General features: G+C 33.5%; 1 long non-coding RNA gene across 2 annotated transcripts in view; it reads right to left on the bottom strand.

Moving 5' to 3' along the window:
- LOC107965107 overlaps window positions 1-23,197 on the bottom strand; it is a 54,356-nt gene that overhangs the window by 14,725 nt on the left and 16,434 nt on the right. For both annotated transcript variants that reach the window (XR_003305422.1, XR_001704609.2), the window contains one exon: window positions 20,428-20,532. This is a non-coding gene — a long non-coding RNA (uncharacterized LOC107965107). The remainder of the gene's footprint in view (window positions 1-20,427; window positions 20,533-23,197) is intronic.

Below are 23,197 nucleotides of genomic sequence, written 5' to 3'. Positions count from 1 at the left end.
ACGACGCATTGAACGGGGAATGGCCGTGTAATAAAGTTTAACGACGACCTCGTTAGCCGGAGAGGAACAGTGGTAAAAATTTGGCCGAGCTTGTATCGCTTGTCTTTTCGAGAGAGAAAAAGGAAAAAAGAAAAAGGGGCTCGAAGAGGCTCGTCATTGCTCGAAAGGGATCGGCTGACAAATGATCGTGCGCTTCTTCTTTCTCGCGGCGGAGGAAAGGAGGAGGAAGGAGCGTGCAAGATGGGGGAGGAGAGAGAGAGAGAGAGATCGTTCGCACAATTGAATTAATTATCGTGGCAGGGCGAGAAATGATCGGACCAGATTTCACCGTCCTGTCCTATTAAGATACTAAATCACGCAGCAACGCTGGCCTACACGAAACTCGCATTAACGCTCATAACCGGCTCATAAATCTGTGGGGATCCGTCAAACGATCGTATAGTGTACTACGTATCGTCGTGGAAATTCGTTTTATGCGATCAAACAGGGGAATAGAATGGAAATGATGACATTTCGAAGAAAAGTTGATCGATTAAGTTCCATAAATTTTAAAATTGATATTTAATAATAAATATTTTCAAGAAATCCCATCCCCAAATCTCTTCGCAAAAATTGAAATATTTTTCTCGAAATTCCATCTTCTGACAACTTCTTCGAAACGTAATCAAACTGCCCCAAATTTCCTTGGCTTTTTACTTTTAACGTCTCAAGGTTCTCAACACTTTCGAATACTTCTTTGTCTACTTCTGAATACTCATTGCACGGTTATTTAACGAGCGGCTGTGTGTCGATCGAAGACAATTACACGTATCGATACGGAGGTACCGTATCCGGCTAGCCAGCGAACAATCTAAAGCGTAATCCGATCCCGGTCGCGGCCGACACGCACAGGAGGTGGTCTCCCAATGTGTGGGATTTCGCATCGACTTGAAATTTATCAGGAGCACAGGTATGCTAACGAGTCTGGGACAAATTGGAGATTCACTAACGTGACGATGTTTGATCTCAATCGATGACGAAAATGTGTATCATTGATTTTTTTTTTTTTTTTTTTGATTTGAATGAATATTTGAGATGAATAAGGGATGCAGGTTCGAAAAAGGGATTAAAAGAAGATGTTTGAAAATGTTTGAGAAGGTTTTGGAATAAGACTATAAAGAGATAGATGGTTAAGACTATAAAGAGATAGATAATAATAGGGAATAATAGGAGATAAGTTTCAATGTTTCTGATTTAAATATAATAAAGGGGAATTGTGTCTAATTAAAGATGAGAGAAGAATGAGAAGGATCGAACAACTGGCAATTAAGCTACATCCAAGAAACAATAACGCTTTGTGAATTTAATGAACTTGTAAAATCTGAATATTTCTTCATAACTCTCGCGACTGTCAATAGCTAGAATTTAACGATTATCAATGACTAAGCGGTATTCCTCGAAAACACTTCCTTTTTTTAAGAAAGTGATTGGGTATTATCAGTCGATCTACTTGGTATTCAGATAAAATAAATAGATACGAGGTTGGAGGGAGGGAAGATTGAATACACTCGTTAGCTTCGTTTATCTTGACAACATAATCAACTCTTTCTCCGCGTATTTTTATTGCTAATGAAGATAGTAAAGTGAAGCTGGCTCGTTAAGGACTAAGATAACCAACGACGATATTTAAGAAAAAAAAAAAGAGAAAGAAAGAAAACTTTTTCGTTCTCAAACGTTATTCTGTTTCAATTTTATTAATAAATTATAATGGAAAAAAATTCTCGAAGATGGAAACTCCATTATTATTAAAATAATCAATAATAACCGAAACTATTGACTTCCAAACGCAAACTATTTCCTAAGATCTTTTTAATCTGTTTTGTAATATTATCTAAACCAAAAACAATACACGAATGCAGAAGGAAAATCTTGAATCTTAAATCTTGAATAATATAAATCATAAAATCAATCGCGCAACGATTTAAATTTTAACAATCATTTGTTTATAGAACAATACACAAGTTTCATAAATTTCATGATAAAAGAGACAAGAGACATTGTTCCTTGCTTAATACGTTACACCACCTTCGTAAAATTTCATACTGTTATAGATATTACCTTTACTCTTAAGTTCACAAACTTACATAGATACTAATTTACACAATATTTTTCCAAATTTTTTTCAAATTAATTAATTAATCTGCCAATTAAAATTCTAAAATCTGAAAAACCATCCAACATTCCCAAACAGAAACGAGAAAACGACGAAACTTTCTACTATCGGCCAACACAACAGTACACAACAAAGTAAAAGTACCACTAGGCACCTAAAGCTAACAAAATGAACAAGTTAACAAGCTTACCCCACGCAGTGCAATAAAGAAAACGGCAAATAGATTCTCATAAATCGAAAGAAACAGCGCAAGAAAGAATGGTGGGTGTTTTAAACTTGGGCTAACATTATTTGCTTCGGCCTTACCGTGGACGAGGGGCTCACCTCGTCGAGCTTGCGTGTATGCGTGAACACCAGGACCGTGTTCATTATTCGTGGCGAACACGCAAACAGCACCTTCCCTGGAATATCTCTTTACCTCTTTACCTCTCCTATGCAGTAAACAGGGAAAATCAATCTGTAAATCAATTAGAATAAAATCCCTGATCCCCGAGATTTATGCGTTTGTTTTTGCTATTCGTTAGTATGCATAGAAAACGACCTTAATTTCACGTGGTCAAACGCTTTTTTCTTTTCTTTTTTTTCTTTTGTCCATGGATCAAAAACTGATAGCCTTAAAACGTCGATTTAGGACGCGATAAGAGCTACGTATAATTACTCGAATAGCCAATTATTCGTAGGACATATTTTATGGGATACGTTGCAAGATGGATAGTTGTGGAACGATTGCGATTGAAAAACTTGGGATAGAAATAGAATGGAAAGTGTATGTGTAAGTAGGTCTTTTTTCAAAAATATTGTTGTCTTTGGATGAGAAATTTGTTTTGCTTGTGATGATTTGTTTGAAAAACAATCGAAACCGTTTATAAAAATGATTTAATGCTAAAATCTCGAAGATGCGATTATAGTTTATTATAGATAAAAATAAAACTCGTATTTTTAATTAATATTAATTTTAACTTAGTATTTCAAAGTATAGAAAGGTTATATTACTGGCTGGAAAAGTTTCCAAAGGTCATTCCGTAATTAATAATATGATAAAAAGGGGGAAAAAAAAAAGAAATTCTACATTAGGTGTCAGAACATGAGAAGAGAATTAAATGCTTGAAACTAATAATCAATCAGAAGTACAGATCAATCTCTTGGTCAAACCTTAAGAGATATAATTTATGCTACTTGTCAAACTTGTTTCTATCAACAACTTGTAATTCCAGTCGGTGAACATTTATATTTCTTGACTACCCATACAAAACCATGCTTTTTACCCGATTATAAAGAAAACCAAGATAATTTATGAATTTATTCCAAATATTTTTTAAAATCAAATCCCTACTATCCATTAAGAGTCTAGAAAGTTCACCACTATTTCAACTTATATATATCTCTTTGCTATAATATAAATTAATAGTATAAACTAAAAAAAGAAAAAAAAGAAAAAACTTTAGCTTAGAGAATTAAATATAATAATTTACATAACACGTATTCAAGATATTCAAATTTTTCCAACTACCAATATATACCTTTCAAAAAAATTTCCACTTTTTTCCAAACTTTCTATCTATAACTCATATAAGAATCTCGAGAGAGAATACGATTTTAATGCACAACAACAAAAAAAAGAATTGATAACTTCTTGAAAAGAGAAAAAGAAGAAAGAATTACCGATCGAGCGCAACAATTGCATCGAAGGTACACACGATCCCTTTCCAATCAATTCCAATCTTCCGTGACTCGGTGTTGAACGGAACGTACGCACTCGAGGGGAAAAAGAGGCGGAAAAACGCGGGCGAAAAAAGCCGGGCAACGCATGATTAACTTTTCGCGCCGCTTCCACACACGCACGGGCACGCACACGTAGCCGTATTCATTCGATCGCGAATGTAAACGCAATTATCCACCTACCTACATTTAGGTGGCAACAGGCGTCGAGGAGCGCATAAATATCCGGCCTGGGGAAAAATCGCGCCGCGTGATGCATGTCGCCGGTATATAAGAGGCGAACGATCTGAAAACGGGGCTCGAACGCCTCGTGGACCAATCACCGTTCCGAGATCGGGACAACGTATGCACGTCACCAGAAGGACACGCCGAAAGGGTTATAAACCGTGACTGGGTTATTAACGATATTCCACGGTGCACCGACTCTCGATAAAATATTATGCTAATCCATACGATAACAAGAACAACCGTTTATCTTAAGAATTGGTCGGATGGAGGAGGAAACGAGGGTAGACGTGTACGTGCATGGCTGTGAATTATCCGTGTAAGGGATTCGACGTTACATACTTTAAATATTTTTTCAAGAAACATTTACTTTTTTCGATAAAATGAATTTGATGTAAGAACGATTTATTTAAAGAATTTAAAGAGATTGTAAGATAGAAATTAGAAAATAGAAAAATTATTCTCGAAGGGAATAAGATCGATCGATTAAATTTAATTTTCCCTCAATGGAGTAAAAATTAGAGAAAGACTTACGATTCATCATCTAGTTCGTCATTTACAACTTTTAAAAAAAAAAATGCTAAAAAGATGTGACACATAAAATATCTCGATCATAGAGAATTAATTCCGTTTCGATTCGTCGTAAAATCGTGCATAAAAATGCGATAACTCGGCTAAGACGAATTCCTAATGAAACCTTGCGGTCATAAACGAACCGCCGTGGCGACAGTTCGCGGAATCACGATCGCGGGGTCTTTATTATAAACCAGTGATCGTTCAACCCTTGACCTTTCGGTAATTTAACGGCTCAACATGTAACGTAATTCACACGACAGCCTGCTAAATACGCGAGTGCCGCTTATTACTTTCTTGTACCCGCTGGAAACCGACATTCCGTACAATTATTGCGACATCGGTTGTTCTTGGAACCCGCAGCTCGATGGTAATAAGGATAACGTTTCATATGAACGAAACTTCATCGATTTATTCCGACTTCGAATGCATTTGAAGAATTAACCTTCGACTTCGTCACGTGTTGTAACATCGTGTGTACGACGTGTTTAAACTATTACGAATAATTCCTTTGTTTTTTTTTTTTCGTTGCAACAGTTTATGAACAGGGATACGCCAATTAATATACGCACTCTTGCCAATTTCAAACGTGTTATTAACGGGTGTCTCTTTACATATCGAAACGTACGAGTATTTGTTTAATATCCTTGTCGCAATACAATGATATCTTCTTCTTCATTTAATTATAATATGATGCAACATGTTTCCTTTTACAATTAAGAAAATAGTTTTAAATTTATATATATATATTTCTACTATGATAATTTTGTAAACAGTATTTGTAAACACTATTTGCACTCTGGAAAAAATATTTTCGATCATCAAATTTATCTCTACAATTTTCTCAAATTCTTAAACACTGTGAGATGTCAGACGAGTTATCGAATTGGGATTGGATCAGCGTTTAAATGAAACACTTTTGTTCGTACTGAATTGCTACCTTGTGTGCACGAAGTTTCAAGAGGAATGGTCCAGATACAACGTTGAAAAATAGACAATCTCTTGGATTTTACAATTACGATCCATCCATCGATTTGGATTCTTTTCCGTGAGAGTGGATATCAATATGTAATCATTCATCATTGAATTACACCCAATAATCAAAAGCGAATTTTGAATTCTCATTGCGAGAAAAGATGCTTCGAGACGAGTTAAAATCGGTTCGTATCATGGAATGTTATGATTCATTTCAGAATAAAAAAAAAATGCATATTTTTTTGAATTGTGAAACTTTCGAGATACGTATTGATATAGTGAGTATATCTGCTAAGATTCATCGAATTATTCGTGTATTAATCATTCTCCCCATTCAAAGAATTAATATACTCTTTGAAGAGTAAACAAATACAAGCATATAGAAAAATATCGATAGTCATTGATTTAAAAAAATATTTCACATGAATCCGATTTAATTTTTTGTGATCAATGAATTAAAAAAAATGGCATATTATTAAAACGAATTCAAGTTATTAAAATATATATTGCAAAAAAATAAATATAATAATAAATACTAATAGTTCTAAAAATATGATATTTTGTTGAATGCAAAAGCATCAGGATGTTCAGCTTTTTGAATAAAATTCTTAATTAAATTAGATTCTTTTTATCTTATAAATTTCATTATATCTTCAAAATTGAAATTACAACATTTAACTCACTTATTTTTCTAATAAGATATAGAAACTGTTGATTAACTCTGAAACCAATCTTCTTCAATCTAAACAATACAATTATTAAAATTGATACTACAATACAATATTAAAATTGAATGAAGAATGATAGATACACTTATAAAATTTTGAATTTTAATTTCTCTTCGCTATTTTTCACACTCTCGCAAATTCACGATAACGAACATGATACGACGATTCCAAGAGATCGATCATCGAATAGATGATCAGAGAGATTTCGAGATTCTGGAATGACAATTGCAATGATGAATTTTTATTGAAAAGAATAACGAGGGCAAATTGCGGCTTATCAGGTATCGAACGATAATTTGACGAGAGTTCGTGCCAAATTCCTGGTCTTGTTTGATATACGAGACGATTAAGAACGATCGATCGATATCTGCGAAATTGGAACCTTCGATCGAGGATGCTTTCCTCTGCCCGATTTTTCAATACTTTTCGTGTCCTGCGGTCGGTTACTTCACGTGATGAAATACGAGAATCTCGAGATGGATAAGGAGGTGATAAAGAGATGATCAGAAATCTATAGATTTATCAAGATTTGATTAAATCGAAATCTCAACCTCATTCCAAGCTTTCAAGATTATAAAGATTCGAATCACTTGAAATATAATTCGAGACTTAGAAGAATTTCTCGATAAATCTTGGAAATCTTGAGAGAATTTAAAAAATTTAGATGTAGAGAAAAAGAGGAACAGAAAAAGAATTAACATTATCGGTAAAATTTTACCAAACTAATAATAAATCCTCTTCTATATCCAAAACCATCCGACTAATCTCCTGAATAATCCTCTTACAATGATAAAAATAAACAAAATTCCAAAGGGGATTTGAAATGTATTCAATGTTTCCAAACTTTATACATAACAACAAATCTTTGTATCGAGACCAAGAACAATTTACCAATCCTTTCCACGGTGATCTATAACCAAAAAACAATTCGTTATACCCCACTTATTACCTTATAAATTTTCATTATTACCAATCTGCTAAGTCAACATCGTCTACCAAATCGAAAAAATTGTTTACAATACAATCTTCTTCCCCACAAGACAAATGATAATGAGTTAAATTCCACCGTAAATCCTCCTTTCGTCCACCTGTTCGACGCACGCGCAAAGCGGCCGTAATCGCGTTCGAAAATTCGTGGCTTGCCGCGACCGAAAAAGCCAACGATCCGAAAGCGATCCTCCCCTCCCCGCCCGGTAATTGCAGGTTATCCGATTACGGTTAAATTGTGCAGCGTCGGATCGTGTTTTACGGTTCGATCGATCCGGAAGTGAGGGAGAAGTCATTTCCTCTCCTCGTGGTGACAATATGGATTCGCACTTTCACGCCCTCGCGAAATCTGCAGACGCGTAAATCTTTCTCTGTTCGAAGAGAGAGAGAGGAGGGGATATTTATTATTAACAATTTTTTTAAAAGTTTATTTTACAATCCTTCAAACAATTGAATATATAAATTCATTTTTTTGTTTTAATGATAGAATTTATGGATCAATCTCCTTTATAGCAACAGGATTTCATGGTCTACATGTATTAATTGGATCAATTTTTTTATCTATCTCTTTTTATCGAATATTAAATATTCACTTCTCAAATATACATAATATAAATTTTGAATTAGCTATTTGATACTGATATTTTGTTGATGATAATTTGATTATTTTTATATACATTCATTTATTTATTAATTTAAAATAAATTTAATCACAAAATTTTTTAATTTTTATTAAATTATGTATATATAGTATATCAAAATATATTTAATCTCCAATTAAAAAAATTAAATTTAATATATATAATAACATTTATTTTTATATATTTTATTTTAATTATTTTAATTTCATTTATTCTATTAATATTAAATAAATTTATTTCAATTCATAAAAAAAAAGATTATGAAAAAAGTTCACTATTTGAATGTGGATTTAATCCAATTACAAAAACAAACATTTTCCTTACCTTTTTTTTTAATAATTTTCTCTCTTGTTATTGGACGAAATATATTCTCGGCGATGACCGGGAAATTTGACGCGGGGCTGATGATGATTGGGGAATTCCGAGAAGCGGTGCGGTAATTTGGCTTGCTTTGCGCGCCTCTCTTGCCAAATTGTTCTGTTGATTATTATTGAAGGTGAAAAGATGGATCGTTTCGATGTTTCTTTCTTAATTTTGACGGTTTGAGGTTTGGGTCAATTTGAGAGATGTGATACGTATGCATTTCTCTTCGTTTCGTCGCTTGCCAAATTATTCAGTTGATCGTGATGGATTATCGTTATAAGTTTCCTTTTTGATTATTTGAGATCGTGATGTGAGTTAATTTGGGCTTGTATTTTTGTTTTCATCGTACGTCGAATTAAATAAGATCCAAAATTAATTCTTAGGAGTTTTAACGATCTAATAATATCCTATAAAAATTCTGATTGAGTTTCTAATAAGCTGAAAAATTAGAATAAAGATGAACACTTATGAGGAAGTGAAACTAGTATAGACATCTGGTGGTAAGGACAAGAAAGACGGCCATATTTTAAAAATTTATATCGTTGATTAAAAAAGATTTAAATTTTCCTTTAATAAATTGTTTAAAATTAATTTTTATCAAAATTAATGTCGATTGGAAGAATCATTAATATTCATTTTAAACCAGATTCCAACCAAATGATAATTAAATTTTAACATTAAGACGTACAAGATAAAATATATATATATATATATATATATCATCGTTCTCTTTCGAACATTAAATGAGAAACCAATTTATATTTCGTGCAATGAAACGGAGCAAGTTTATATACATAAAACGTAAGACTTTATGAAACTCCAGAAGAGAGAAAGTTGAATTACCGTGCAGTCAATTCAGAGATCACGAAGAATTGCCATAAAACGCAGCCTCGTAGGTTTCCTCGAGCTATTCATCTTGAACGAACGACGCTAAATCCCTTTCATTAAAACGTGGAAGAGATTTCTGACCATTTCTTTATTCCGGTAATTTCCAACGAAAAACACGCACGATTGTTCGATCAATGTGCAAATATGGCGCAAAACAGGATGAAAATGGCGATTATTCCCCATAAGAGGAATAATCGACGATTTCATTAAACTGTTAAAACGGACACTATATCTTATTGTCAATTGTCCTCTAATTGAAATCTTTTTTAAAAAAAATTCTAATTCGACTTTCTCCTATTTCAATGAATCCTATTAATAAATAATTAATAAATTAATTTATATAGATTGCTAATTTAGAATTAATTAATTAATTGATTCAAAAGATTTTCTAAGAATTACTTATTAATATTTTTCAAATTTTGGCTTGAAAATTAACATTTAAAATCGAAAAAAAGGAAAGAAAAAAGTGAAATTTGAAGGGAGAAATTTGAGAAATTAACGAGAAAGAAATGTGTGAAACAAAGACGTAGAATACTTGAACGGCAATAGTTTGCTTTCAGGCCGCAAATCGCAACAAGTCGAGCAATTTACAAATACCCCACCCGAAAACTAACCGTATCCCAAGCACCTGTACCACAAATCAAAGTCGCAGCATGGAACGATATCGTAAATTATACGGTCAACGCGTTTAATAAACACATTATTAAACATGCTGCTAGTTTGAGTTATCGCGTAATTACCAGGCCATTATGCGGTCAATTTGTGCACGTGAAATTGTTCAACGCGGGAAACAAAGTCTAAAGCGCTTAAACTTGGTGGAACAAAGGGGAGCAAAACTCAATGAAAAATAAGAGCAATAAATTTAGAAAGCAAAAAGGAAAAAAGGATATAAATTCTGACAAGAAAATTTGTATATAAATGGATCAAGAAATATGAGTTCTTCATAAAACTATTTATTCAATTAATCCCCTTTAACTTGATTCTAATTTATATTTTCATTTCTTTTTGATTCTTATTTTAAAGTACTTCAACAACTATTCAAATAACAAAATTACTTTTTAACATTTCCTATTTTGCTTCATTTAAGGAATAATTTACTGAAATTAAATATATGACAACGTTAAAATACTGTGTAAAAATCATAAAACAATCTGTACATTCATATAAAAAGTGATCCAGATATTTTTTTATTGATATCTAATAAATATCACAATTTTTCAGAATCAATGATACTTTGTTCAACCCATCCAACTCAATCTTTCTTTACAAACGTTACTTTAAAAACATGGCGGGAATCATCAACCTAGTTTGGAGTTTCAAAGATAAATTATTCCCAGGAAGGAAACGGTGTACTATAAAAATGACATGGGCTAACAACAAAGAACCATTAGAAGCGAGGGCGACATTGTCGGTGATAAAATATGAGGCTGTGTAACGTTTTCGACAGACCGCGATAAACCAGCTTGTAAATAGATAACAGCATATAGGAGAGGGTATCGCGTACTATCCAGCGTTCTAATTAATGACACGTGTCACGCCGTTGATGTATTCGAAGGCGATTTTATTAACGAGGAGGAAAGAGGTGGAACGGGGAGAATTCTATTTGAAATTGGAAAAAAATTGAAAATTTTCTAACAGGATCAACTACAACAAAATTGAATGTTTCTACTTCCTTTCCCCTCTTTCCTCCTCTTTTAATTAACACCCTTCGAGACTGTGCTATGAAAAGAATTACCTGTCGATAGCACAAAATACGCGAGTATAGTTTTCGAGTTGTTATGCGTTACGTAAATTTCTATGTTTCTATTGTGATAATAAAGTGCTTGAGAAGTATGACGATGAGATACTTTTAATTCACGAATAATTAATGCGAGCGATTATTGCATTTTTTAGTAACACCATTCTTCATTTAAAGAGGAACAGATTTGATTACATAGTTTTATGTAATATATGGAAAGAGCAAAAAGAGAAAAAATGTAATTGCGATTCGCAATTAATCGGCGATGAGCAATTAATCATTTTTTTATGATATAAATATATCAATCATCTTGTGAAAAAAATTAATGAAAATTAACGAGCAGCGTTCATCACGAAGAACTTGATCACGTGTGATGCACCATTGATATGTAAAGAATAATAAAATAAAATTTAGATACCTATAAAAAAAATTGAGTATTGAGATTTCAATAGATTTCAATTAGATGAACGATGAGATAAAATCTCAATTTTTCATACGTACATAAATTTAAATCTTTATCTCTCGTGTAGCAAAAATCAGCAGACTCGAGAAAATTATTCGAGTTTAAAAGAGTTTCTCGGAAACGTTTTCTATTAACGGAAAATTTGTTCATCAAAAGCAAAATTGGCAATCTCTTCGACCGACACACACTTCAACTACCGCATCTTTAAACGCCCATTCGTTTCGAGACATTTTTATCGTTACATCGTCGACACACCAATTATCCTCGCCACACACATTAAACTGAAAACAAGTAATCTCAATTAATTATTTACCATCGTTGGCCAATAAATTTTAATTAACGTCGAATAAATATTCCAACTGACTAATGCCTCATCGCCGTGCTATTAATAAACATGAGTTTAAAGTATTTCCGTCCTTCCATCCGCGAATTCTCCATCCTAACGTGCATAAATATTTATCACGGTAATAAATCCCGAAAATTAAAGTAGCATATTGCCCCCCCCCCCCCTCCTGTCATATACGCGTATACCTCGAAGCGACTCGCCCGATAATAAATACGATCTACTTCGAATCGATGCACGGTATCGTCATAAAGGGGTAAAAGAAGAGAGGAGGGGAGGGAAGAAAGAAAAAAGGAACGAGACGAGTAAAAACACAAACCAACCGCGTTTACTGTCATTGTACAGTTACATTTATACGCAATTTGCCCGCGCCTTTTATCGGTGTGTTTAAACGGTGCCTCAATATTTCACCACTCCCCTTGCAATTTGTGTACCATTACTTTTTCCTCCATTATATTCCTATGCCGGTACGCCGGGTAAAAGAGAATGCAAGAAGTCAAACGTTGAATAAACAACAACTTGGCCACGCTCTTTTGTAAAGGAAAAAGGAAGGGAAAGGAAGAGGCGAGAATGGGAATAGGAATAGGAAGTGGAGGAGAAAGGCGAAGATTCGAGGATACGAGGATCTCGTGTGTGGAACGTCTTGATGTGTTCATTATTATTGAAATTCGTGAACGAATTATATATAGTGTTATTAAATAAAAAAAATTTTGTCGATATTTTTTTTTCAAGAAATGAAAAAAAGAAGATTAAAAATTCGAAGAAAATTAAAATTTTATTGATGAATCACGAAAAAATATATAAATTATATCTCTTGAAATTATATGTTTGAATTAAAATAGAAATATACACAAAATGATAAGTTTTTTTATTTTTATACGTTGTCTATAATAAAATCAATTTTGATTTTTATTGGAATTATTTATCTCTACGTAATATTTATATATATATATATATATATATATATATATATATATATATATATATATATATATCGATAATTCTAGCGCATAAAACGACAAATGGAAAAAATACATTCATATGAAAATACAATACAGGATGTCCTGTACCGGTGATACAAATCTGATTGCACTTTCTTGAAAAAACTAACATATATATGTAAATTTATACGGGAAAATAAGATAAAAGATATGCATAACTTTATATCTTTAAATGAATCATTATCAAAATAATTATTCAAAGAAATATATCTGTTATAGACTAATATAGAATATATCCAAAAAGAACTAACAAGTTAAGCCAAAAAATCATTAAGAAACTAAATTTCTGTTCTTATTCTCATTGAATAATATTTATACAAACTATATCTCTCTACGTTTCAAAATTTTACCTATCACAGATAAATTATACGTATCTCAAATTTTTTAAAATAAAGCAATCTCTCCTTAAAACGAAGACACGTATATATCTATAAAAAAAGGATTTCTTTATCGGATCAATTTCTACCTCCCCGTCAATTTACTCGTCCAAATGATAACACCTTCACCATCGGAACAGATTTTACAATCTCTCAATAGCACTCTCACGGCAGAGGTGTAGGTTTAAAAAAAGGCGATGACGAGGGAATGGATGGCGAGGAAGTAGGACAGACCGAAGGAGCATCCTCCAGGTTTCTCGTATTGTTCCTGAAATCGAATTTACGATAGTGTGCTCGATATCGCCGCTTTCGAATAGCCTGTGCCCAACTGTGCGAGCAGAATCGAATTAACGATTCGATTTCTAAAAACTTTTCTCTGGAAGTGGCTACGAACGAGCTCTATGCTTTAACGAGCATGCACGCGAGCCCTGTGATTTTCATTTATCGACCGTTCGTTTGGAGAAATCTATATCGATTCTTTAAAAATTCTCAACAACTTTGACGGATCTATATTTCATTTACACGGGAAAATTTTTTATTTGTATTGCTAATTATATTATATAAATTTTAATTATTCAATTCATTTAATTAGATTTACTTTGCATTTTTAATTTAACAATTAAAAATCTGATTTTAGATCGTAATCGATAGAGATCTATATACTGTTATCTTAGAAAAATTCATCAAAATCGAATAATCGTGATTATCTCTTGTTGATAATGCTATATAACATTAGTGTATAAGTATTTATAATTAATAGTTGTTGCTTTTTTGAAATTAAAAAGAAAGCAGAAGAACATCAGTTTCATAAAGAACTTATTGAAAGAATATTTCAAGTAAGTATTTCAAGTAAGATTCATATTAGATTGAAATTATTCAAATTCAAACGGTTCAACTTTAATTTCCAAAATGACTAATGATTAAATTCGACTACACTTGGCTAAGCCATAAATTGGTTTCAAATTACTTCGATTCAAAAGATTTGACTTGGAAATGATTAATAATTAAATTCGATCAAATTTGATTAACTAAGTTGTCAGTTTTAAATTACCTTTACCAGTGAGCCGGTTTCAAATTACTTAAATTTAAATAACGTAATTCGAACTTCAACTTAACTTCGTCTTAACCTACTAGAAAGGAATCGATTCCATTGAACGATTCCATTGAAATCCAGTTATAAAACCTATTTAATAGAATTCAAGCTATCGTTCATATCAATACTACGCATACTTTATCACTAAATTGTCCAATAAACTGTTTCAACTGTTTTAAATTTAATCTTTAGTTGCGCGAAACCAGCACACCGAATTGGATTTATTAGAGGATTAAAAGAGAAGAAAAAAAAGAAAAAGAGACAGAGAGAGAGATAGAGAAATGAAAATCCTCCGTCGTTTTTCCATCGATTTTTCTCCCGTTGTCCCTTTTAGAAACGACAGCACGCCATTGCATTCGCCTATTTAACATCGCGAAATAAATTACAAGTCGGCTGCAACACAGTCGTCGTGGCTGGCGTGTAAAAACGATAAGGGTTATCGACGCCAGCCTGTCGATGCCTGTGAGAAAATCCGACTTAAACGTCCGCCTCGCGCCTTTTCTCTCCCTGTGTCCCGCTCTTGGGAGAGAAGGAGAGAGGGAGAGAAAGGGAACGAGTAATAGGTTACGGTAGTGCAAATCGTCGATGGAACGAGCCTCGATGCAAATACGTTATTTACACCGCGAACCGGGGTACAGCGAGGAATGCGGAGATCGATTGGTACATAAAAACGTTTATGTAGTTTTGACGGCGAACGAGAAAGAAATTGGATAGGGGAGGATTAAGAGGTTAAGAGATATTCTTTTCGAAAGAGAACCTCCTGAACACTGTACGTTATTGGGTTAACGAAGCTCTATTAATGATGCACTATCAGGTTAAAAAATAAAGATCAATATTTTTCTTTCAGAGAAGAAACGATTAATCGATTCCATGGTTTAAATATGTTCTAAAATAAAAAGGAAATTCTCGCAGATCAATATATATTAGATCAATTTGTATTTATGATTGAAACAGAGCGTATCAGTTCATCTGTTTTACCGTGAAAAAGAAACAAATTGTATAGGGAACGAAATTTCAGAAGAAGTGGAAATATTCATTGCCCGCCAATGTTCCCACTGCAAGACTTAACCAACAAGCTCATCAAGTTGGAAACAGTGTTTTTACGAGCGCATCAAAGGGCCCGAACTCGCGTTTTCACGTAAATCCATTCGCGCCACGCAAACAAGATAAATTAAATCGGTCGATACGGGCTCGATCGATCGCCTCACCTCTCCTCTCCACTCTTCGCCTCCCCTGGGAACCCGGACTCGTGGAAAATCTTCGCGTGGCATCTGGGAAGCAGAGCCACGGTGATTTACGACGCATTATCCACGGCCCGATAGGGGATCGCGTAACGATGGCTAAGGCAAAATTAATCGCGAGCGGTAATTATTTTCGTTCGGTACGATTTCTCGGAACTGGCCGACTGTGATGGGAGAAACGTCCTGTTGCTCCTCGTCGCGGTACATAGTATTCCTCCACCAGGGAATTCTAATCCACGTGTGTGTGTGTGTGTGATTATGTTTGCATCGCTAATGATTTAAAACTGTCGAAGACGAACGGTGAAATTTCGAGCGATTGGAACTTCTCTCCAATGCGTTTTTCGGTTCGTTAGCAATGCTCGCCAGATGTCGCGAGTGAGTTATGGACGAGGCTCACGGACTACTTACGACTGCTACTCGAACTGTTTTTAGATTCAATACCGTTTGACGGATTTGGAAGAACCAATTGGAGAGGTTGGTTTAACATTTAGAATTTTTGAAATGTTCTTGCTAAATGTTAATAATAAATATGTGAATGATTTTATTGATGTAGGGAATCTAATTGGATACGTTATTTGATAATTCTTGATAATATTTCGAAGAGAGAGAAGCTATAGAATATAGCAGAGATAAATTATATAATTGGTGAGTTGTTAATCGAGCATTTCCAAATCATTGTGCGGATATTGTATCAAATTCCCACGAATTAAATAGCAAAAGACACGAGATCGATTAAACTCGTAACTTCGCCGATTAAGACGTCCAACAGGCAAGTGAACACAATGTTCCCCGAGCAAACGGTGGAGTAATCGTATCGGTGATATTCAAATTAGAGCGATACCGGTACACACTGTGTATGTGCGTGATTAAAAATAAACGCGTGAGTCGGCGTAATTTCACGGTTGCGCGATTTAGTTAAGTCGCTCGCGTGAGCCATTGCTTTTACGATTGTGCATTGGACTTCGATGGAGTCGCTTTATAAAGGGATATGTAAAAGCTTGTGCAAGCGGTGAACGAGTTTCTCGATCCTCGAGGGTAGAACACACGCTGGAAAGAATGCGAAAAAGAAAGAAAGAATTGAAGATTCGTTTTCACCAATGTTATTCGTGTCCCTTGACGTCATAGTTGTATTTGACCGCATAAAAGCGATATCTCGTCGAAAATAATGTATTCAACATATTTCAAACGATCTTTCATTCTTTGTGTGAGAATATTTTTTCATTTTTTTATATCCAGAAAAGAATCGTCTATTTTTTACTATTAATATTTAGACAAACTTTTTACTAATTAAATAAACAAGAAATTTTTTGAAATTGAACTTGTAAAATGATATTATGAGATGATTTGATACATTTCAATATTTTTTATCAATGGAAAGTATTGAAAAAATTAATATCAAATATAAATTAGCCAAATAATCAAAGATACAGTTTCAACAATTTATCGACAACATTTGCTCGCTCGTTCATCGAGGCGATCAACGTCGATGAACTTGACTGAAGGTTTCACTTTCCTCCTGTTTCGAAGAATTATCGAGAAGAGCGATGCATGAATAATTCATGCATACATAGTTCCAAAGAATGATTTACTTAATGACTCTTCTTCTCCCCGGCTATCCTCGTATCCTCTGTCTACAGTTATTGTCCCCACGAACCTTGAACCTTTGCTCCAACCCAACAAGGCATCAAGTTCTTTCCAGGATCGTAAAATTTTTTTTATTTCAATTCGCGTAAGCTTCTATAAATATATATTCGTATCGAAAATATGCTATATATTCGATACACGAAGCGTAATATATCGTTGATAAGATTGAAAAAAATTCTACAGTTAAGGTATCTCAGTTTTCATCTTCGCTCGGTCAATAACCGTTCGCCATTTTTGCTTCAAAAAAATTTCTATTCTCCTACTACTACTTTCTAAAAGAAGCGTTTTTATTTCCGCCAAATTGCCTCTGGGCTGAAAATCACGAAAATAAATTTCATAACGGTGAAATTAATATAGCGAGAATAATTAATTAAAAATTTATTTACAATTCTTCAAAATCTAATCGAACAGATATTAAAATAAATACGCGAAAATATGTATCAATAAATTTTCCCAAATTTTTATCGTACAACTCTAATCTTAACATCTTGATTCTAAGTTTCAAGAATCAATAAATCCCTAAAAAAAGAAGTTACAAAAGAAATAGTTCCCCTAAAGATTTATTATACATCTAATCTAAAAGAAAATTTGTGTAATCTGCAAAATTACTAGTCAGTCATGATCGTATCGAGATCAACGAGCTAAAATATTAAAAAAAATCAGCCCACGATCGTACACGAGTACCCTAAGTAAAATTGACGATAAATCTCAGCCGTGAATCTAAGTGGCCGTTCGGGATCCTGTAGCAATCGCGATAAAACCATCGTAAAACGTTTCTTCTTTTCCCAGATTTCCCCACCTTTCTGCTCGAGGAAAGAAACGAGGGAAGATTTATGCTACCCAAGAATTCCAACTTTTTCATCAAAAAACTCACACGAGGAGGAAATCTAGAAGAGAAGGAGCAAATCTTGTCAAGCTGAAACGTCCCCGCATTTTCTTATGTTTCTTCTTCCATGCGAATTCGCGATCGATCGATGTTCTATTTTCTCTTTTCAGTTTTACAACCGGTTAATTGCACGGATGAAAATGGCAAGGCAAGGCAACTTTGCGTTTCTTCCTCTACTTTACTTCTATTATTTATATAAATGAGACGAGAAACGCCATCTCTCTTCTTGCTTATGAAACGCGCATGTATGTTTATTTACATACGATTATTTATAGATTAGAGAGAGATTACAGGCTTTCACCGTCGAATATGATAAAGTTATTTATACGAACGTTTATATTTTCCAAATTGAATATATTGTATAAACACACTTACGTAGAAACGAAAAGTACGTAGAACGAAACTATAATAATACAAATAAAAAAAATTTATCTCGATCTCTTTATCGAAACGTGCACTTCAACCTCGATAATTTTACGAATATTCCCGCGCACGTTCAAATTTATAAATAATGCAACGACGAAAAAAATTTCTCGAACTGGGATATTAAAAAAGACAAGAAATTCTTCTTTGAATTAAATTTTATCGAGCTTGTGTTTTAAAATTAACAAGTATCCAGTGATTTACAAACCGGATAGGTATTCGTGCAACGCGTAATAATCATTGCAACTTCATCGCGAATTTAAAAAAAAACATGATGATGTCGTAACAGATGATGAGCCAAAGACGATAGATTCGACTCGCTCGAATCGAACCACTAGTCAACTCGCAAAACGATTCACGACATTCTTACCAACATCTGCGAAGAACGTTATATATCGTGGAAATTAACGCGGATTAAACTCGCGCGAGAAATTTTGCTCGGAGCTGGAATTATGGGCATTTAATTTATGAATATTATTTACGACGTCCCACGTCAACCGCGTCGCGGACGAACGGCGACAGCACGAAAGCGTTAAAACCTGTAGAATGTAGGAAATTTCGTTCATAAAGATATCCCCCTGTCCGTGAAATCATTGCCGGCTTTCTTCTCCACGGGCTCGTGCCTGGACATCGTCGCATTAAAATGTTAGATGTCCGCGTTAATTACACGGTGAAGCGTCTCAGTATTAACACACTGACGCGTATCAAAGACGTTTCAGGAAGCGGAAATTCGTCGCGGTTACATAATTATCGAGCATGCGGCGGGATTATTTACCACCCTTGGAGAGAAACCGAGGAAGAAGCATGAAGATTCTAATTAACGAGTTATTGATGTCTTTGGGCGGAAGGAATGATCGGACGAGAAATTCTCTGGATGCATGGATCAATTTTGCAAAAAAAAAAAGAAAACGAGCATTCTTCGTTCGAAATAGAATCGTAATAGAAATTATTTGTGTATTATATATACGGTGAAGTAATAATTATTTTCATTCAGAAATTGTACAGTAAACCGATTGCCGTTTATTCCAATTTTATAAATTTAAATGAATAATAATATATTTCGATTCTTAAAGAAAATGTTTTTAAAATATTAAGCTTCCTAAACTTTTATTTTTATTTATGATTACATAGTAAGTTTAAATTAGTTACATAAGCGAAATCAAGCACAAACCTGAAGGAAGACATCAATCAAGCTAAAGAAACTACAAATTTATTGAACAGTAATAAATCATTTTGCATAGTACAAGTATCTGAAACATAAAATTACAAATTTTCTATCATGTTTTATTACTTGCTTGTTTGTTTATACGTGTTGTAATTAACACATTAATTTGTTTGTATATATGTTATTAAATTCAATACTAATGAAATCGTTATATATTCGTAGAAATTAATAAAACGGAATACAAGAATCGCACAATACAAACAAGATACCTTCTTTTTTATTACAACAATACTTATATCAAATATAATTTATCAAAACTGAAACCCTTGTTCCAAATTATTCCAAATTATCTAAGAAAGAAACATTAACCGTTAAACAAGAAGTAATTCGCTCTGTCGTCAGAATCAATCGAAATCTTCACCAATCGTTTGTTTTTCCAAAGGAAAAAGACCAAAAGGCCTAGTCGCAATGAGGCAACCGGTCCTATAAGAAAAAGAAATATGGAGAACGACCTTCAATTTGATACGACAGCGACTCACACGAGTTGATCCCAGGCTGATTAGACCGTTCTCGATGCACCTACTCATTAATGCACGTAGCGAAGAAGAGAAGTCAAGCACAGTCGAGTCGCGTTACTTTAATAGACGTAGCAAAACTAATGGATGACAGGAATAAGAAAGTCCGGCTGGCTTCGTGGTGCCTCGTTCCGAGGCCAGCCGCAAAAACATGCTGCTTATCGCCGCCTTCATCTTGTATTCTGTTTTTACAGAGAATAATTATAACAAACCAGCGGTATACTCACAGTCTATGGACCTTCTTTCTTTCTTTCGCTCCTCATCTGTCTGGTCTTACTATATCGTGGCACGAAAAACAGCGGTTCCGACGAATATATGGCCAATAGGTTAACCTAGAAATGAAAAGCGCAATCAGCGTTTTCAAAAATATTATCCTCGTGGCTATCACGAGCATATTACATTATCTTATGATATATAAAAACATCATAACTGATTAACTTATTATGATTCCTTCCATTGTGCAGTTAATTAAGATCTGTCTCTCTAACAAAAATAACGTAACACGTGCACTTTTTAACATGACGTTTTGTTGACGCGCATGCGCGCTGGTAACCGAGCATGCGCAATTAACACCGGTTCTACACGCTCCTTGTATTTACCGAATTATTACTTTGTAACGCGCGTGCTCAACGCTTAAGATCGAAGATTTCGCGGTTTCTTCTTTTCTTTTTGCACTTGTCCAACGACGATGATGAATGACTGCTTAAAGAGGACCGCATGCTTGAGAACTATTTGCTTTTTGTATCACGGATAGCTGGATGCGGTTATGAACATGTGTAATTATTGAAATTTCACGATAGAAAGCAATACTTGTTTGCTGGAATCGATGATTTTAAATGAAATTTAAATGTTTAATGTTTGACAAAAATTGTAAACTTTGTAATGTAATATTTTCATTTTAAAAAACACATAGATGATCGAGATAATCCTATATGTTATGTGTATTTTTATTTGTAAACAAAACAATCGCCTCTATCATATAGATGTAAAAAAAAAATGCAATTTTTCTAAATTTTTAACAGGATATCGATCGGGTATTAAATTAAAATGTTCTTTTTCATTTAATATTAAGTAAAAGTAAAAAGTTATATGTTAAAATATCATAATAATTTTAAATCTAAAAATCTGGTAAATACAGTGTGAAATGTATTAACAATTTTCACACTATAAGTTAATTTATAATAGTATATTTTTCAATTCAAAATACGTAAATTCAATCCTTAATAAACGTTTTATAATATTTACGTAAATCGTAAAAGTTTCTCTAACTCATATATATCTTATATATTTACATTAAAATCATCACTTTGCATTTTACGATTTTACAATTGCAAATATTAAAAACGTTTGTCATACTGTCGGCACAAAAATGGTGAAAATAATTGACTTACAGAGATACACATATCGAAAACACCAATTTCTTTCGAATACTCTGCTCGAATGCGACCCAGAACTTATGCAAGGTTAACAACGGGATCCCAATTTCTTCCCAGATGTCAGTCATATCGATTCCATGGTATTTCTTTTTCCTTCAACTTATCCTCATTAACTGATCATTATTACCAATTTCAATTTTACTTTATCGCAATGACGTAATCACTATTGTTTTTCTTTCTTTTCATTTTTTCTTCAATGATATTTTTAAATCACATCGACATTCTATTTTTTAATTTCAACGTGATAAAAAAAATTTGTACAAAAATTACATAAACGCGTAATAGAAAAAAAAACACGAGACATTTAAATTTATAAAAAATAACCAAAAATAATGATCTAGTGTAAGGCATTATATATATATATGTTCTTCCAATACGATGTCACTAATAATCTCATAGTTGATGCAATATTAATTACTGAATAAGAAAAAAAAAAGAAGACAAAAAACTGGACAAACGAGGAAAGATATTAAACACGGTAATTCCCAGAAAGAGAAATTTACGATCGATTAAAATTGCTGTTCGAATTCCATCGTTCGATATCGTTCAAACATTTTGCAAAAATCCGATGGAATTTTCGTTTCAAATTTACTCAAGAATCCAAGCTTTTTATTTACGTCTTTGGAAGATTAGATCCGCAATTAGATAACGAGGCCCAATTTTCACGAGAAAAATTAAAAATCTTTCCTTGTTTCCTCCTATAGTCCTTGATAGCAATTCTCTGTACTATGGTTGCCATAATAACAAGCAACAAGAAATGCTGAACACGAGGCAATTTGACAGAAATGAAACCGGAACCGGATTGAAGAACATTCCTCCTCCGTGAAATACACGCATGCATTCCAAAACCATCCTCTATCTTAATGAACTCGTTTTTTTTTCCCCCCGTTGCTCGTTAAATGGAAATGCTTCGAAGAAATTAATTAAAGTAGAGGAATGAGTTGCATCGATGCCCGGCAAAATTTAATAGCCATCATGTTTTGCCCTGAATGGAAAGTGACAGTGTATGAGAAGACTATGAAAATAACAATCCTTTTAATCTCCTTTGAATTTTAGTTTAGAAATTTTTGCACTTGCGAGAAGGAATTTAACAGTTTTTTAACATTGTAAACTTTGATATTTCTAATTTTAGATACTATTGAATTTATTATCAAAATTACATAACGTGAGTAAAAGATGTAAAAATAAAAATAGAAATTTATCGATATCGTTTCATTATTGGTTAAAATTTTTAATTACTTTTAAACATCAGGACAGATTTTTATTAATTAAATCTGTCTTTATCAGCATCGTATCAAATTGCTAATATTTTAAGCTCATCCTCGAGACGAGAAATTTTAAATCAGAAAATGCAAAGGTTTAAATAAGAAAAGGTTATCCTTCGCTGACCGAGCGAAATAAATTGGATAACATTAAGCGGTATGTAATACAGCTTTCGTAGCTCGATTAAACACAGGCCGAGAAAAAACACGATCCGCGATCAGAACACCGTAAAAGCCGGCATTTTTCATCGAACTGACAATTCTGTAAAATGCTAGAGAATTTATCGCCACGATTATTT

Source organism: Apis mellifera, linkage group LG10 (genome assembly GCF_003254395.2).
Source record: "Apis mellifera strain DH4 linkage group LG10, Amel_HAv3.1, whole genome shotgun sequence".
In the NCBI taxonomy this organism is placed as follows: domain Eukaryota; kingdom Metazoa; phylum Arthropoda; class Insecta; order Hymenoptera; family Apidae; genus Apis; species Apis mellifera.
The sequence above is the reverse complement of the archived record's forward strand: the minus strand, read 5'-3'. Positions and strand labels throughout refer to the sequence as shown.